At 53.9% G+C, this 16,601-nt stretch overlaps 1 pseudogene; it reads left to right on the top strand.

The window, feature by feature from the left end:
* The first annotated feature begins 3,839 nt into the window (after window positions 1-3,839).
* On the top strand, window positions 3,840-5,397 carry LOC119041208 (protein FAM118B-like; annotated as a pseudogene).
* Window positions 5,398-16,601: the final 11,204 nt, after the last annotated feature.

Below are 16,601 nucleotides of genomic sequence, written 5' to 3'. Positions count from 1 at the left end.
AAGTTCTGGGAAGGAAACAGAAGCAGCCGTGACTGGACAGCCTTGGTGGGGGAGGGAGCCACTGGAGCCGCGGGCTGCGGAGCAGACCTTCTTCAGGGGCACGGCCGGCTGAGCCGGAGGGGTGGGGATGAGCCAGCAGTGCGCAGAAGAACAAATGTTTCAGGAGAAGCCAGACAGTTTCTATTATCTGGAAATCGATCGGGGTGGGCGAGGAGGGCAGGAGTGGATAACAGCGCCCAGGGCCTGCTCCCCGGGGAAAAGCTGCTTCCTGGAGACCCCTCTGCCTCAGACCGCCTGGTGGCTAAGAAAGGACCGGGGACCAAAAATGTCCAATTAGGGGCTTTTATTCAAGGCTGGACACTGAGATCAGATGGGCCAAGCAGACCGTATGTTTTCTAAGGGTGTGTAGCAGAGCCCAGGGAGGGTGGGTCACCCTGCCGATCCGCCCCAGGAGTCCAGGGTGTAGGTGTTTGCAAGACAGTGTCCTCTGGTCAGGGATGGCTGACTCAGTGACAGAAAATCCAGGAGATTTACAGGCCTTGTTTCTGGGAAAAGCTGGAGTGAGAGGGAAGGGGCAGTGGGATGGAGGGGCACAACTGGCTGCCAGCAGGAAGCTGGTGGCCATGCCTCAGATGTGTCTGGAAACAGGGAACCTCGTGCTCAGGTATTCAGCTGGTGACGCAAACCTTCTGGCTAGGTCCTCTGCGTCCTGGTACATTCCAACACCTGGCTTGTCTCTAATGGGAGCTCTGCTCTCACTGCCCCCGCCCCCAGGAGCCTCCCCCACTGCCTCGCTTCAGGTCAGTTGTCAGTGAAGGTCAAGCACAGTCTAAACCCAGCCCTGGCTAAAATGCACCAGATTCCTCTCCCCGCTTCCCACTCTGTCTCTCCCTCCCTGGGAGGTGGGAACATTTGAAAGATGATTTACTGCCCTCGCTGTTCAGTTCAGTCCAGCCTGTGTTCACCGACCACTGGGGCTGTGCCCTGTTGCCAGCCCTCTGGGAGTCTGCGGTGGACCCCAGCTCTGGGCCCTGGGAGGGACCTCCCTGTACCCCAGACCCCATCCCTGCCCTGCATACTTCTCTCTCTAAGCTGACCTGGTTGGAGCGGGACTGATTAGGGGGCCCAGTGGTCCCATATACAAAGCAGCAGTTCCAAAGCCCAGCACACACACTGTTCCCCCAACCCCTAGTCCTGTTCCCAAGTCTACACACTTCCCAAGGGGCCTTCCTGTGTGTGAGCCCTCATCCCTTCTGCCTCACCCCCATCCGGGGCTCTGGTCACCTGAGCTTTCCCTATGTTCCCATGGTCCAGAGAGAGTCTTGTATACCAGGCCATTGCCCCTGGAGAACTCAGCTCTTCTGCCCCACTGAGACCTCAGCAGGTACGGGAGCCAACCTTGTCTGCAGCCAGGGGCTGCGCACTCAGTACCCCGTAAACCCAAGCCGTCAGCCATCAGGACCCAGGCTGTTAGCGCTCAGGCATTCCTTATCCTCCCTCCCTGCCCGCCCCCAAGTTGGGGGGTGGGGTGGGGGAGGGCTTTAAAAGACATGCAGGGTCAGACTTTCATGCTCAAGGAGTTCATTATCTTGACAGAGAAAAAATGGAATGCAGACAGTAAGACGTCTGTGCTGTAGGGGGACTGGGAAGATGGTGGTGGGCTGGAGTAAACCAGGGAAGCCTCCCGGAGGGGAAGGGACCCAGGCAGGCCTCGGAGATGGACAGAGAAGGGTGAGAGGTGAGGGTGGGGTGAGAAGCTCAGATACCCAGATACCAAAAGCAGCAACAACAGAAGCCACAGCAGTCCTGGGTGGCACTGCGGCAGGCATCCTTGGGTCCCAGGAAAAGGGGGACACTTTGGAGGCCTGTTCCCTCTTGTCTGCTTCCTCACTGCCTTTCTGAAGGCACGCGGCGGCTGGGCCGAGGCCGGGGCAGCCCTCTGCTCTTTGGCCTGTCCAAGAGGACAGCCAGCTGAGGTGGTGGGTCTGGAGAGAGCCTGTTTGCTGGGGATAAGGGAGCAAGTGGGGAAAGGCCTGGCGGGGAGGGACGCCTGTTATTTAGATTTGAGGGCCTAGGAGGGGGAGAGATGGGCCACTTCTGTGCCCAGGAAGAGGCACTTTCAGTCCGGCTGGGAGTGGGCTGGCTGAGGACTGTGCTGTTGGTGCCAGTGGGCAGTTGGAGGCGGGAAGGGAGGGTGGGAGGTGGAGCCAATGCCAGAGGAGTCCGAGGCTGCGTGGAGCAGGGTGAGTGTGGCAGCAGAAGAGAGATTTCTAACAGACTGCCAGTCGTTTGCCTGTCTGTGGTCCCAAAGGGTGGGGGCCATCAGTCCCCAGGCCCAGAATGCCTGTCCTCCAGGTCAGCCCAGGCTGACAGGACATCCCGCCCCAGCGGGACGCTTCACACCTCTCCTCCTTCTTCCCAGTGTTGGGGCTTCTGCAGCTGCCTCTCTGCCTCATTCATTCAATCTCCCTAATCCTCTTATTTTAAACAAAATTTCCAAGTTAATTTATCTTTCATTTTGTGTTTGTATTTGTACAAACACATCCAGCCCAATACTCTCAAAGGAATAAATTATTATTTCAGTATGTAAAGGTTTAGCGTCTTCTCTTGGCTGCCCCACACCACCCAAACGTTGAAAGTGAAACTCTGTGTTGTATAGTGACACCTTCGCAAATCTGCCTCCAGAGCCAGAGGAGGCCCAGGAGCGGGTGTTTCACTGGTGTCACCGCGTGGCTCCAGGGGATAAACGTGCCAAGGATGCGTAACCCACAGTCATATACCTGAAACCCGTATCATCTTACTGACCAATGCCACCCCAATAGAGTCAAGAAAATTTTTAAAGAAAGAGTGCATAACCAATGCAGAGTAATTATGAAACTAACATTTCTGCCAATAAATTTTGAGGCTGATTTAGACCACATAGAACTATAAATCCAGTCTTTGTACCAATTATGAAAAATATACTCTATAATCTTGAATATCTTACTTTCAGAGAGAAAATAAACAATGGAAAGTTATGTTGGGTCAATGTTGCACACTCTGTTGGAGCCCAGCCCCCTCGTTAACGCGCGTTCCTGGACTCTAGACCCTCTGACCCCGCCCCTCCCGTCAACTCACGCATGCGCGCTCGCTGTGGCCCGCCCTGCCTCTGACTGCGGCAGCCCGCGCTCACCTTGTCTTCCCGTCCTTCCCACCCTCTGCATGCTGTTTGTTCTTCATCCTACAGTTCTCCTGCTCATCCCAAGTCTTTTTTTAAAAAATATTTTATTTGTTTATTTTTTGAGAAAGAGAGGGAGAGAAAAATTCTCATGTTTGGGTCTCATGTGGGACCTGGCCCACAACCCAGGCATGTGCCCTGACTGGGAATTGAACTGGTAACCCTCTGGTTCATTTGCAGGCTGGTGCTCAGTCCACTGAGCCACACCAGCCAGGGCTCCTCCCAAGTCTTCTGTTCCCTACAGGACACGAGACACACCAGGGCCTCTGAGACTGAATGCAGAGGTTAGATGCATGATTCTAAGTTGCTGGGAGTGAGACTCAAATGGAATCAGGGTACTTTTTCAACTAAAATCAGAGAAGACACCCACCAGCACCAAACTGTACAAGACTCTGACTGGCACTGGCTCCATGACAATGAGTGGTCAGCAGGAAGCGTAAAGGATTCTAAACGAACAGGGGTAACGGTGAAATTTACCCACACAGTCTGACACAGGCCCAGAAGTGGCAGAAAAACAAAGTCGGTGGAGGGGAACCTGGGCCAAGTCAAGTGAGGGTGCACGCTGGGTGTGCCTGTGCTGGCCTCAGAGCGGTGGCGGCACTTGGAGGGGCACACGAACTCGATGGCTTCTACAGGGATCCAGGCCTCTGACACAGACGGCATTTTCGGATTCCTCAGTGATGGCACACCCCCCACCAGAAAGGCCGGGACGCCGTCTCCAAGCCGGAAGGTGAGATGCCTGGGGAACAGGCATTAGTGCTGTGGCGGCGCCTCGAGTTCCAGCCCCGAGATCCGGGAGGAGTTCATCTGGGCCTCCCTGGGTGCTGCCATTGATTTTGCTCCTCTAGAAAATGAGGAGAGCAAAAATTTCAGAAATGTATCCATAAAGACAAGAATGTTGTTTGTGGAACCCATGACCTTATTCAGAAATTCTGCTTGCACTGCTGCTGGGCAGACCCGAGTCAGGGGGCTCCCTGTCCTCGGTTCTTGCCTTGCCTTCAAGAGAATAAGCACAAGAGACAGCACGTATAGTGGAAATGAGGTAGCAAGTTCATTTGTGAAACACAGTTGAGCATGAAACTATAGGCAGGGACCCAGCTGGTTTGAATGCCCCAGGTATAGACGAAATGAAGTGATTAGTGAGTTTATTAGTAAGTTTATTTTATACACTCGAACCAGCAGGTACAAGTGAGCACCCAGCCAATCCGGGCGCCCTGACTATTGGGGTTCAGGGGTTATATACTTTAGCCAGCTTCTAGGTACCCCTCCTTGTCCTTCTTCTAGACTTTGGCATTAATACACAGTTACAAAGGCTTTCTGTCCCGTGGAAGCGACATGCACAGAGCTTCAAGGGCTCCCCTCCTCCCGTGCTCTCAGGGTATTTCTCGTGATGCTGGAACTCCTGGCAATCTTGTCGGACCAGGCTCAGGACCGCTGGGTCAGTGGGTGAGACACGTCTCCCTCCCTCTCCCTGCCTTGGTTTGCTATCTATCCCACCTAGCGGTACTACAAATGGTTCAATCACTGTTTTTCAAGGCCTGTTTATATTTAGCATTTGATGACTTGGAGTCAAAGATGGAAGACTCTGGAGAGAGCTACTTCAGTTAGTTCTCCACCTGCTGGAAAACGGAGCCCTGGTTTTGAGTAAAAGTTTGACAACGTCCTGGAACCTTACTGATGAAGAAGGGGTCCGAGAGTGGGCTCGAGAGAAGCCGAAACTGAGCATGTTCCACATCCATGGGATCTACACCAACCCTAAGAGCACGTCCCTCGTCCAGGTGGGTATCAGAATGTGCCCAGGAATACTGAAGTTATGAGAGGGATTCAGAGACTCCGTAAACACCATCACTTCTTTTCCCAGTTTGTGGCCGCGCTGTGGGTGGAACGCCCTGCAGGCCCTCCCTTCCGGAGGCCGGAGGCTGTCCAGTGTGACTCTGACTCAGCAAATCGCATGTTGGCTCGGAGAGGCGATGCAGATGAGTTCAAGAAGCTTTGAGAAGACATGGGGACAGGGGATTTTCATCGTCCTTTATGGAAATGGATATGCTGGTCTTCCAGAATATTTCAAGTGACTGACCTGTGGGCTCTCCCGGAGGGGCGGGTCAGCAGGGGTGGTGAGAGGAGGCCAGCTCGCTGGCTCCTGGGCAGCACACAGTGAAATGAGGAACCGCAACACGTGAGCGCGCTGCAGGAGTCGCCGCCGTCAGCCCACGCTGCAGGCTGTACTGTGGATGGTGCTTAGCAGGCACCTCACAGGAACCCAACACAGCTCCTGGGAGGAGCCAAGCCCAGAGTTGAAGGTTGGGGCTGTGCAGAGTGGGGGGAATGTTCCAACTCAATCCCTTCCCTGTGCCAGCCGGTTCTTGGTCTTTTTGGTTTGTTTTTTCTTTGGTTCTTGGTCTTCTATGGCCCTTTCCTGTTGGAGTATACCCAAGCGACAGCGGGACCCAGGTGCAGCTCCCCACCCCACGCCTAGGCTGGACGCACTGCTCGTGCCCTCGCGGCACATCAGTGTGGTCTCCCGGGGGCAGCTGCTGCTCTGCACGCAGGACTCGGGGTGCAGATGCCAGGGACTCACCATGGCCCTTGTTGCAGTTTTGCTCTCTATTCTTTTTTAAAATTTAATATTTTAAAAATATTTTTATTTATTTATTTTTAGAGAGAGGAGAAGGGAGGGAGAAAGAGAGGGAGAGAAACATCAATGTGTGGTAGCCTCTCGCATGCTCCTGGCCCACACCCCAGGTTTGTGCCCTGACTGGGAATCGAACTGGTGACCTTTTGGTTTGCAGGTCAGCACTCAATCCACTGAGCCATGCCAGCCAGGGCTGCTCTCTATTCTTATTTTTTCTTTCTTTCTTTTTAAAATTGTTAATTCTATTATAATTGTCCTAATTTTTCCCCCTTTTGCTCCCCTCCACTTAGCCCACCCCTCTCTCCCACAGTCAGTCCCTTCCCTCTCCGCTGTCCATATCCATGAGTCATTCATACATGTTCTTTGATTATTCTTGTTTTTCTCTTAAGCTTAACGGCTTTTTAAAAATAAGACTTGAAGCTCTAGTTTTCTATATCTTTTATAGTGTACAGTATTTTATGTACCTGAGCTGTATCAGAGCTTGTTCATTTTACCACAAAAACAAAAAGCAAAGACAAAGTGTATAACTGTTTCCACACACAAATCACAAACCAAGAAATAAAGTGCTGCTTGGGATGTTGGGTGCCGTCTGCACAGAAGCGAGTGGAAGAGGTGAGGTGGAGGGCTGCTCGCTGCCGGCGGCAGGCAGCTCGGCCTCCGGGAAGGGAAGGCCACCCCGGGGCTGTCTAAACACCCGAGTCCACGGGCCGTGGGGAGTGGCACGTGGTCGTCACACAACCATAATGGGCTTGGTTTCGACAACCAAACCTCACTTTACTAGTTGCCCCGAGATGTCCACCAAGCTTTCTGGAATGCTACCTCTTCCAGTGGCGCCACTTCTCTGGATGACCAGCTCTGTCTGTCGCCCTGTCCGTCAGTTGCCATTTCACTCCTCAGGACGAAACTCTCCTCTCCTGACTCCAGCTGCTGGTGCCTCACTGGGACCAGACAATGAGGGTGGCTCTTGGCTAAGACACGAGTTTCTCCTTCATAAAGACAGGAAACACGCTGTGCTCCTTCTCCAAAGAGACAGACCCAGGAGGGAGGGGTCCTCGGGTGGCCCTGAGGATCTTGCTGCCCACACGGTGGTATTTAATGCTCTCATGGCAGAGGGAAGGTCCCAGATGTGCCCCTCTCGGGGACTCGATTTCAGACAAAGGAACTAAGATGAAATGTGGCCATTAGTAAAGGGAAAAAATCAAAAGGAACTGTTTAAAGAGCAAAAATCTTGCAGGAAGCCATGGAGTGTATTTGAAAATGGGGCGGGCTGGTGTGGGGGGCAGGGTGCAAACAAATGTGTCCTGCAGAACAAAAAGTCTAGGCCCTGCCCAGACGCCACAGGCGGCCGGATGCACAGCCAAGAGCAGAGAGCCTGCTGGGAGGGAGGGCCCGGGAGCCGGAGCCTCAGCTCCCCCGCACACTCACATCAGAGGCAGGAACTAGAACACGAGTTCGGCCGCAGAGGCTTCCATCAGCAGTAGGATGACAGTGGGAAGCACACACGTGTCTTGCAAACTAATGGCAGGCACAGGGTCTGCTGATGGCACACGGAGACGAGGGAAAAGGCTGTTGAGCACACTGTCCCAGCTAGCCCTCTCACATGGCTACCTGGGAACTGTGGCCAGGAGAGACGCTTTTACTCCTCCTGCCCTGGTCACAGACAGTGCCCCTGCCCGTGCTTTGAAAAATGAAAGGTCCTATACCCACCACTATTGTTGGTGTAACACTATGGCCGAAGCCTCAACTCCCTTTTTTCTGGTCCAGACATTGTAAGACCTCGAGAACATTTGACCAACAACCTCTAGCTGGGATGTTGAGAATCTCTTGGGCACCTTTGGGCAAATTAGAAAAAGGCAGTCCCCTGGCTGGATCCAGGGCAGCTGGCGTGTGGTACGGCCTGCTCTGTGGAGCCGGCACAACTGCAGAGCTATACTTGTGACCCAAGACCAGGGGGTTCCAGAGGTGAAATGGTGGTTAGCATTGATGATATGGCTGCTTATCTGAAATGCCTTTCACTGTAACTGGTGAGGGCAGAGGGAGAAGACAGGGTGGGGTTCTCCCTGTTACATCCCAAAATTGAGAGAGAAAGGACGGAGACCTTCAGAGGTTCAAAGATGTTACTTTATTGGCCAAAGTTTTACCTGCGCAGGGGCGAACTCTTGGGGTGCCTCCGGATGCACCAGTGCCAAGATGGCTGCAGATGAGAGTTGCACCTAATAACACTTACAGGCTAGGGTTCTTATAGAAGCAAGCAAGCAAGCAACTTCCAGAAGCAAAAGGTGGCAGTTAGCTATTGGCTCAGGGGCTTATGCTAGGGCTGGTTATCTTGCTGATGATTGGCTGGCAGGACTCATGAACAGCTCGTGCTCAGGTTAGCCATTGGCCTAGGGGCTCATGCTAGGGGTAAAAATTTTCCCCCCTAACAGATGTTCCAAGAAGCTATCTACTTAACTTCCTGGAACATTTGCCCGGGGGTGGGTGCGGTGCCCCCACCCAAGCTTGAGCAAGCAGCTAAGGTTGAACAAACAACTTAGTTTTCTTAAGACTATTTCCCTTAGCCCCTAACACTCCCCTGAGGCAGCAGAGGGAAGGCTCACTGCTGCTGTGGTGGCCGCTGTTGGCTCGGCCGGAAGGACCTGGTGGAGGCCATCACAGAAGCGACGGGAGTGGAACCCAGTGGAATTGCTTCAGGTCTCTTTTTTCAGTGGAGCAGCATCAATAAACAGACAGGAAAATGACCATGTCATAAATGCGTGGCCAACGCTTTTCACCGCCTGAGTGGCCCCTCGGGGCTGGCACAAGGTGGGCTCAGGGAAGAGCAGCTGCCCCCGGGGGCGCGTGTCCCTTTCTGGGGTCTCTCTCCCCAGGAGTGATCACCAGCCCGAAACCCCACCCCGCTGATTACTTTTGCCTGCTTTTCGAAGTTTACATAAACGATTACAAATCGTGTCTAGTCTTTGATGTGTGACCTTTCTGCTCAACGGCTCCCCCTGGCGAGAGGCAGCCGCGCCGCTGCAGGGCCGTGTGCGCCGCTGCAGGACCTACGCCACGCTCTATTCATTCGTTGTACTGTTGATGGGAGCTTGTGCAGTCTTTCTTTTTAACTGACTTTTTTTCTGATTACAAAGATGGTCGAATAGTCATTATAAAAATGTGGCCATTTTAAAATGTCACTGAGAGCGCCGGGTCCCGGTACGCTGCTGGGTCTCAGCACCTGGGCTTCCCTTGCTTCCTTTAGTGCTCAGGCCCCTCACCCACACTCGCCCCCGGGCTCTTCTCAGTGGTCTTGGCCTCCTTCCCACCCGGGCCCGGGAACAGCTCCCCACTTGTTCTTCAGCCCCAGCTGCGCAGGCCTCGAAGCGCCTCAGGAAAGCTGCTGTCTGGTCAGTGTGTGCCCTCAGCCAACACGTTTCCTTGGCCGTGATGTCTCCAGACGTCTTGCAGCCACTACCCCAAAGCCCGGAGAGGCCGGCAGCAGCTGTGTCACTGAGGAGAGGAAAGGCTGGGAGCGCAGAGGCCTTTGCCAGCCCTGCTGCGCATGCCGCCCCGCTCCCCTCGTCACACCCGTGTGCCCGTCAGCCGAACCCGGCTCTTTCCCAAGGCATCCGGGGTGGGCGTGTGGACCCGGGACCCCTGCCCCACCCGGCATGCAGGACTTCACCCTCAGCCTCTCCCTGTCTGGGCCACAGACAGGCAGCCCCTTCCTTCCCTGCGGGGGTCCCTGAGGGCTGCCGCCACGCTGAGCTCAGCTCCTGGGGCGCAGCTCAGGCCTCTGGGTGGTATTCGACATGGTCACAGGGGTTCTGTTGGGACTCTTGACTTCTGGGCCAGCGATTTTTCTTAGTTCCTCTCTTCACTCCCACCTCTGCCCTCTCACAGTCCTCTCGAATCAGTTCTCTTCCCGTGCTGGCCCCCGAAGCATCAACTTTCCCCAAAGTTCAGGGTCAGTATACTGTTCTGGGCCTTTCCTGTCAGCAACACCAACCCTAGGCACCCCACCCAGGGCCCTCTCCCATTCTGGGGCCCACCCCTCCCCCTGGTTCAGGCTTTCTATCCAGCCATTCCACCTGGAGGTCCAGAAGAGCTCAGAATCTCAGGGAGACGCCATTTGAATGAAAGCACATTCAAATTATACATTTAGAAAGCCAGCCATTGAGAGTCTTTGCAGTACAGACTGACAGAGCAGGCAGTTAGGCATGAGCAGAGCGGGAACCACAGGCCAGGTACCGAAAGTCCCAGGTGCCCAACGGGCAAAACTAGAGGAAACAACCGTTGTAGGCCGGGACCTCGCCCCAAGGTGACCTTCGCTCCCCTGGCATGTGGTTAGCTATGTGGTTTAGACCCCCCTCACAGGAGTATCGAGGGGCGGGAAAGTAGCCTTTTATGACTCCAGTACAAGGACAGGAGATGACAGACCCTGAGATAAGTCAACTTAAAGAAGGAAGTGGCTCAAAATCCACAAGTTTAAGTTAAAATTTGTTTTTAGAACTAAGTGGCTCTGAAATTTACCTCTCTTCCTAAGTTCTTTGTAGTAAGCAGTTCTTTGTCGCAACTAACTTCTCTGTAGTAACAAAGAACTTAGGAAGAGAGGTAACGTTTGTTACGCTTGGCTATTAATTTAAGAAAAGAAGAAGTAGTAGCAGTAGTTACTGCCTCCCGGACGCAGGACGCAGGCAGCCCTTGCCCGCTCCCTGGGGCAGCGCTGAGCAGCCTGCTCCGTTCTTTCTTTCCAGGGTACTTCTGCTTTGCTTGCTGAATAGACTTTCGGTTACACTAGAATTCTTGGCTCTGAATCCTTTCTAAGCCGACCTCAAGAATCAAAGCCCACCGTGACCGCTAACAAGACCACACAATGGAGAGGCCCACTCCACACAGCCAGGCAGGCCGCTGGCAGAGCGAACAGTTCGTCCCTCCCGAGCGTCCGCAGGGCCCACTTGAGCAGGCCGGGGCCTCCCACGCTGCCCAACAGGCGCTTCAGAATCTCCGGCAAGCGCCAGATGCTGTGTGTTTACCAACAGGAAATGTGGATTTAAGAAGTTAGGAAAGCACACTGGACGGATGGGCTGTACCAGCCAGGGAGCCAGCAGGAATCGAGGCCTCACGGCTGACAGTCTACAATGGTGGGGTGCTGCAGAGAGAAATGTGGGGCCTAGGAAGAGTGGGCACACACGGATTGAGACCAGAGGGGGCAGCCAGGCCAGGGCTGGGCCTCCCGCTGAGGGCCACACCAGGTGACCTTTGCCGTCTGACCTCAGCTGGTGCCTCCTGACCCCACTGGAAGCCGTTCGTGGTCCACTCATCAGCACCCTGTGCCCAGCGCAGGGCAGAGGAGCTGCAGTGAGGGCAGAGCTTGGCTCTGGAGAAGAATGTGAGACAGGAGCAGGGACGGGTGAGGCTTCCGTTCCACCACAACATAAGAAGAGGGCGAGCCATCAGTGACACCGCCATAGAGACCAGGAAGCAAAACGGGGACGGCCCAGGGCTGGTCCTGGGGCCTTACACCTTCCCCTGCCTCACTCTCCTCTGTTATTATCTGCAGTGATTACCAGTCGAAGCCTACACTCAGAAGGGCCGGTGTGCTTGAACTGAGGGCAAAGCTGGGGCACGGTCACCTAGACCCCCTCTCTCTATGATCCATTGCATCTGGCTTTTAAACTACTGCCTAAGTGAGAAAGGGGTGAGGCAGCTGGGTGAAGATGGAGCAGTAGGTCCCTGGGGGCTGGGTTTTAAGGGGGAAAAAATCCGAGGCAGAAAGTAGGTGTGTCAGACATGTGTATAGATAGGAGAGGTAATCACCAAAGTACAACTCAAAAGCAGAACTGACAGGTGAATGAACACTGTTCCCAGTAAGGGGGTCTACGCAGCTGGGACCCGTCCTACTGAAGGGGAAACGGGGTATACAAAACAATAATGACACCCAACTGCAGTAGTTCAATTCCCCAGCACTGGCGTTGGCAACCTGCGGAAGCTGAGGCTTGGGGAGCAGGGAAGTGAATGGCTGACTGGAACTTCAGGGTGCTCAGACACAGCCTCGAGTGCGTGGCGGAAGCATGGCCTCCAGAACGGCCTGAAGAGAAGGAGCTGGGCCCCCCTGAGCACGTGAGGCCAGCGAACGGGTGGGATCACAGGCAGAAGCAGAACAGAACCTCAGCTGACGCTGACTCAAAGCAGTGAGCTTTCACCCATGACGCTGACTTGGGGTTCTGTTTATTCCACCTCACGCCAGAGGTGACCAGGCTTTTTTCTAGTCCAGGGAAGGCTGCCAGGAAGCTCATGTGTTCTAGGAAGAAGAGGCCTTGCGGGGGCGACTTCTCTCGAAAGTCCCCCCAGTGCCACAGATGGAGAGTAATCATGACCGAGACATGATGTGATCTGCTTAGGGAGGAGAAGTGAGCAGTGGCCAGTTTCACAGAAGAAAAAGGCCTCGAGCCCCCTCTTCCAGGGCCTTCTATTGGGTTGTAATACACAGGAATACAGGGTGGCAAGGATTAAATAGTAGGTAACATTTCAAAGAGATCTGAGGGCCTAGTCTGAGTCAGAGTCTGTCAGGAACAGACTTTTAGGGTTTCCTGCTTGAACCCTTAACATAAGAATGAAAGCACTCTTAGCAGAGCAGATTTCACAGGTTTATCAGGAAGTCTTTGTGATGCCAGATTTTTCCCCAGGACATGCTCTAGCAAGGCAAGGAGCTGCACCCCTCCCCATCAGGTATTCAGGCTTAAGGGGATTAGAGCCAGGAAGCGCTTCTCCCAGAGAACATGGGGACTCAGGCTATGTCAAAGCCAGGGGAGGAGAGTCCATTGCTCCCTCTTTGTTGCAGCCCCCCAGTCCTTCCATGAAGGCCTCCCAAGTGATCGAGTCTGGCTTAGGTTGCCCACCCCCCACTGTGAAGGGTCTTACCCATCATTGACTTCTGACCAAGCTTTGGGGGCAGGGAGAGGAAACTGAGGCAGCCTTTCCTATCAGAGACAAGCTTTGTCTCCTGCGGCTCGCATCCCAGAGGTTGTCCCTTGCCCTTAGCCACAAGGGGTTGAGATACAATTTCTAAAACCAGGCAGAGCGGTGTACAACAAGGCCTGAGCTGATCTGCCCAGTCTATAAAGATATGTCAGCAGAGACCATGAATCAGTTAGTAAAACCCTGGGGTGTCGGGAATAGGAGACCCTTCTGGGTGAAGGACTCATTTAGTAAGCAGATGGTTTCTCTCAGGAGAGGTTTCTAAGCTGAAAGTAGGGTTAAGATACATTGAAAGCATAAGAGTCCCAAAAAAGTTATAGGGGGAGAGCTGGGGGCCCCGACTATGGCTTCGCACCAGGGAGCCCTGTCCTGTTCTTTCCACAGTCAGTCTTCAGTGATTCAGCCCTGGGGGGAGGGCCTAAGGGTGACGTGCCTTACATCCCAGGCCACTGTGGCATTGTCACCTACGAGCTCATCCTGGGAATGGTGCAAGTGAGGAGAGTTTGGTCTGTAAGAACTAGCATGGTCTCGGAAGAAGGCAGAGCTTAGAGCAGAGCTAAAGCTTGGGAGTGGAGTGCCCAGTGCTTCCCCTTCTTCAGAGTTCGGGCTGGCTCAAGGCCCCAGAGGACCCAGCAGCCCTGGTTCGGAGGCCAGGGAACTAGGACGCATAGAGACCCCCAGCAGGCACCCAGGAGGACGGTGAAGCCAGGAGGACAGGGACCTGTGAGGGTGCCTGCCTGCCGTCTCGGACCCCTTCCTCCTCCTCCAAAGGAGCCCCCAGCCGTGCTTCACTCTGTGCATGACCCACCCGCCAATCCCAGAAACAGTTCTGTTTCTAGCACTTTTAGTTTTTCACTCTTCTGCCTCAGTCCTCGTCTAAGCAATTTCGAGCTTTTTTGCCTCTTCTGTTAGTCTCCGCTAGAATTATCTGCTGCTACTCGCAGGTGCTCACCTGTGGGCTGGAAGGGTAGAGTCGCCTTCTGAGCACTCTGCTCCCTTTCCCATCCTCTTTAACCAAGGTCAGTGCTGTCCCTTGGCCCAGGGCTGGGCTCCTGCTCCTCCCTCCCTGCAGCCCCACCCACCTCAGCTGCCTTCCTTCTTTCTCCAGAAGCAGCAGCTGCTGTGAAAGTGGCTACTGAGAAGGAAGAGCAACCTGACCTCCTGCTGCTGGGGCCTCACCGGCATCGCCAAGACTCTGAAGGCAAAAGGGGGAAAAGCCATCCACAGGCATTCAGCTCCTTTCCCTCCCTCCCTCTCTCTCTCCCTCAAAAGGCTTCTGCCTCCAGCTCTTCCAGAAAGAACATTCCAGACTCAGAGAGGCTCTTCCTAGAGGACAGTCTTCTTGGCATTTAGGGGAAGCTGAAGGCCCCAGGTCGTCCTGCCTGGAAGCTTTGTCTGGAGTTAAGAGCACAGTGTGACTGTTAGTGCCTCGCCAACGGGCGAACCCCAGGCCCACTCCTCAACAAACGGGAAATGAAGAACAGGATGCTCAAGTCAAATGACAAGGTCAGCAGTGCAGGGAACAGGTCCAAGTGAAAGTAGGTGACCCTAGGCAGTGGATCTCAGTCTGGAAGGTGTCATACTGGGCAAGGGCCTGGGTGTTCAGGCAGGAGGAAAGGCATCCTCCCCAAGGGGGAGCAAACCAGGCCATCGGGTCGTCACCATCCACCTCACTCTAGGCCCTCTCTGTTCCACTGGTCCCCACCACTGCCCCCAGACCTCTTCCTCCCCCAGCAGAAGCCATCAGAGGGACCTATGCTGGCTCATGGGAGCCCCTAAGACACGGCAGAACTGGACAGACGCACGTGCCTGGCCCCGTCTCCCTCTGTCTCTGACTGTCTTCCAGTCCCGCCTCCTCCGCGTGCTCTTCTTTCAGGAACACCTTCTGGCTTCCGCTTGGTTGTCATCCACCTCTCTCTCCTCCTGGACTTTCTCCCTCCTGTGCCGCATCTATTTTATTGTCCCTCTCTGGCCCTTCTGTTTCTCTCCACTTCAGCACAATGGCTGAGGGCCAGAATCCAGAGCTGAAGTCACAGAGGAGTGTCACAGTGCCGGGATGGAGCCCCGTGGTGTCCGAGGAGAGACTGCCTCTCCCGCCTGTGAGCCCTGTACCACTCGGTGAGGCCGAGGTGTGGGGAACAGCAGGGCTGGCTGCGAGGAGGAGCCGCAAAACGCACCAGCTTCCCTCCTCCACCTCATCTGAAGCCTGCCTTTCCCTGATGGCGCTCCTCCAACTCTTCTAAAAGAGAGAGGTTGCTCTTCTTCCTGTCCACCTGCCTCATCCTCCTGACTATTCTAACTCCTTCCCAAGTAATGCTTCCTCTTCCGCTCGGAGCCCCATACCCTATGCCACATGCCGCATGGCTCTCTTCTTCTTGTCTTCATCTATTAATAACCCAGCGGACTCCCACATTCACCTCCCCATGAGGGCTTAGAATTATGCCTGGCACATAGTAGGTGCTCAATAAATATTTGTTGAATGAATGAATGGAGACCTCTGGCCTCAGGATCATGGGTTTTATCTTTGCCCCAATATTTCCCCCACCTAGACAATTTTAACAACTTCCAAGGAACCCCGTCTCCACTCCTCTTTTTCTACAACCCATCCCCTCAACCAGTCCTTAAACCCAGATATCCCCTACGGGCCCCACCTGTATTCTCCAAACCCCTGTCTTTGGAGCTGCTTCCATGACTACCAACCTAACTCACAGGTCCCAGTTCCATATCATGTTGCCTCTGCACCTCACAGTCAACCCACTTAACACCCTTGACTCTCTTCTCTTTGAGCTGGACTTGCCCTGTTGTTCTGCAGCCTTGGAACATGACTTTCTTTTTTTTCCTGGACTTGTACTTGAGCTCTGCAAGAGAAAAATGCAGAACCTGGGGGTTGTTCCATTATAAAGGCTTGATTAATAATTCAGCTGTGCCTTCCTCTGCTGCCAGCTGCTAGTCGGTTTACTCTTTTAATTCATTCCCAGGGGTCACCTTTGTCCTCAAGCCACTGTCCCCATTCCTAGCCTGCTCCCTGTCTGTGACATATATAGCCACTCTTCATTCACTGATGAAAACCCAGGCCGTCAACTTGAAACTCTCTCCCCAGCTTTCCCATCTCATGTTATCTACCCATGCTCCCCCCTCAGGCTCCTCACTCCTTTTTTGGATAATTCTTCCACTTGAGCTTTGGGTCTCACACACCCCAGGCTGGCCTTCAGCCAAGTATCTGTGCCCCAGATATCCTGTGAAATTACTTCTGACCTTGCCTCCTACCTTTCAGCCTACTAATGTGCCAACACCTCTCACTAGATTAAAAAAAAAACAAACCTTCCCTCCACCAAGCATTTTCTTTAAGTAGCATTCTCTTTTAAAAATGCCATTCACCAGAAAACTTCTGGAAGAATCTTCGAAGTCTGTAGATCGCTTGCCCGTTCCCCCCACCCACTCCGCCCAGCGCTACTGGCCTCTGTGCTACACCCGCCGGAACGAGTCTGAGCTCGCGGAGGGCAGATCCGCTCTGCCCTCCTCATCCTACAGCCTTTCCTCTTCCTTTTTGCCACAGAAGAAACATGTGCTTATTCTAACCAAGCACAGAGAGAGTCGAATAGTGTGACACCCCTCTAACCTACCCGAGTCCCATTCCAGAGGACATGGTGGCAAATGTGGGGTATGTTCATATTCTCCCAGACTTTTTTCAATGCACAAATATATACACAGTGTTATGCAAACAAATAGAAGTTTGTTAAAGACAGAAATGGGGACCTAACCCACTTACATGAACACCCGACACACTCGGTGTAC

This window comes from Artibeus jamaicensis, unplaced genomic scaffold, assembly GCF_021234435.1.
Source record: "Artibeus jamaicensis isolate MK-2021 breed Jamaican fruit bat unplaced genomic scaffold, CSHL_Jam_final contig_1539, whole genome shotgun sequence".
Taxonomy (NCBI): Eukaryota; Metazoa; Chordata; class Mammalia; order Chiroptera; family Phyllostomidae; genus Artibeus; species Artibeus jamaicensis.
The sequence above is the reverse complement of the archived record's forward strand: the minus strand, read 5'-3'. Positions and strand labels throughout refer to the sequence as shown.